The sequence below is a fragment of the Hemitrygon akajei genome, unplaced genomic scaffold (assembly GCF_048418815.1).
Source record: "Hemitrygon akajei unplaced genomic scaffold, sHemAka1.3 Scf000053, whole genome shotgun sequence".
Taxonomy (NCBI): Eukaryota; Metazoa; Chordata; class Chondrichthyes; order Myliobatiformes; family Dasyatidae; genus Hemitrygon; species Hemitrygon akajei.
Window position 1 is genome coordinate 6,802,939 of NW_027331939.1, and position 1,980 is coordinate 6,804,918.

At 44.6% G+C, this 1,980-nt stretch overlaps 1 long non-coding RNA gene across 1 annotated transcript; it reads right to left on the minus strand.

Annotated features, from left to right (window-relative positions):
- Positions 1-418: 418 nt before the first annotated feature.
- On the minus strand, positions 419-1,613 carry LOC140721297 (uncharacterized). Its single transcript, XR_012097360.1, has 3 exons — positions 1,486-1,613; positions 977-1,103; positions 419-655 (listed from the first exon to the last, which is right to left on the minus strand). It is a non-coding gene; the product is annotated as an uncharacterized lncRNA (long non-coding RNA).
- Between the last annotated feature and the right edge of the window lie 367 nt (positions 1,614-1,980).

A 1,980-nucleotide genomic window follows, 5' to 3' on the forward strand; every position in this document is an offset into this window, starting at 1 on the left:
GTGTTGTGAGATGTAAAGTCCCCTGTTATGTGTCCGGCTGTGCCGTGTTAGTGGAATGGGCAGCGTGGTGTTTGTCTCGATTCGGGTCACAACACCAGAATTGCCAGCGGGTAGTGTATTAGTCAACAGAAAACCTCTCGTCCCTGCAGTCTTTGTCTCCTGGTAAACTCAACACCCTGACAGTGTGGACCATAGATACCCCTTCCTCTCAGAGTCAGGGAATCACTCAGACAGCTGATCGCTGAGAGGAATTATATTTATTGGTCATTAAAGTTCGCCCAGATTCGTTTGGACGGATTTGATGTGGAGTTCGGGGTGTCACAGTGAAAGGGCCGGACTGTTGAACTCTCTCCGTTGTCCAAACATCCTTCCAGGTGAGGCGACACTTCACCTGTGAATCTTCCGGGGTCGCCTGTTGTGTCCGCTGCTCCCGATGCGGCCGCCTCGACACTGGTGACACCGGCTGCTCCGCAGTTGTGCCGGGTAGGAATGTTTTTTAACGGGTTTCGATATATTTCTTCCCATTTGTGCGAGAGGGGTGGGTTTTGGGGGTTGATGATAGGGATGCCGTCCTTTTTGATGCGGGGGGTGGGGAGGGAGTTTCATTTTTTTCTCTCTCTGAACGACTTTCATGCTTTCATTGTTTCGTGGTTCTCTGGAGAAGAAGAAAACTCAGCGTTATTTATGAATACCTGCTTTGATAATAAATTAACCTTTGAACTCTCCACTCCGAGCGGGACTTCCCGGTGTCCAAACATTTCAATTCCCATTCCCATTCCCGTTCCGACGTGTCATCCCATCCCTTGCCAAGATGAGGCCACCCTCAGGGTGCAGGATCAGCAACTTATATTCCGTCTGGGTGCCCCCACCCAACCTGATGGCATGAATATCGATTTCCCCTTCCGGTGAACAAATTTACCTCACACCCCTCCCTCCCACTCCCTCTCATCCTCTCTGTCTTTGTCTGTCCTCTCACCTGCTTATCACTTCACTCTGGGTCCACTGCTCCATCCCTTTCTCAATATATTGAAGTGTACCTGTGAGTGTCGATACTCAAAATATCCTCTGACGTCAGGTGTTACATGGTTCGACCTTTATACATCCTGTTTAGTGTTTAAATATATAAAAAGTTAAAGAAGCTTGAAACTTTACATAAATTATTATCGCAACTATACGAATAGAAAATATTGTATTTTGGAAGTGACAAATGTTAACGGGAGGAGAGCAACCATTTGGGAGATTTGGAAATGCCTTTCACCACGTTCATTGCCTCACTAAATTACTCTTTTTCCGATCAACACAAAGAGAACAAGAGCCTCTTTTCAATCAACTACACTTGGTGGAGCGAGGCCAAGGATTTAATCAGCCACTAATTATATGAAATGACGTAAAACTAGCTTGTAGCCTAGAATTTTTTTTTTTCCATTTGGCTTCCAAAACAAAACTAAATATATCCAGGTGTACAAGAGGATTTTGGATGATTACCTTGAATATTTCATCAAAATCAGGCTGAAGATGAGCGAGCAGTGAATTTTTCTTTCATTATTTTCGACTCTTAAGCATAGGTTTCGATGTTCATTCCGTGCTTAATATAGCTCCTTCCTGGTATCCAATGGTACAAATTGGAAAGAGCGGAAAAATGCTCGCATTTGTGTACATGTATTCCCCAGCTTCCTTGGATAACGGGTCGAGTGAGAAGGAATTTCACAAATACCTAAATTAAAAACAGTCACAGCTCCAGGATTTCACCAAAAACGATCAAATATCCTAATGTTATTAGTGGTATTTTTCCCCACCAGCCAACACCCCCGCTTCCGTAAAATTCCCTCTATTTAATATCCGGGGTTGTTAAATTCCGTGCTTGTTTATTTTGACTGTTTTACAGAGATGTCGGAGCGGCGCTCCGGTGAGCTTTGCTAGCACTGCACCCCTGAATGTATGAGACAGGACAGTGTTAAATGCAAAATCCTGAACAGTGTC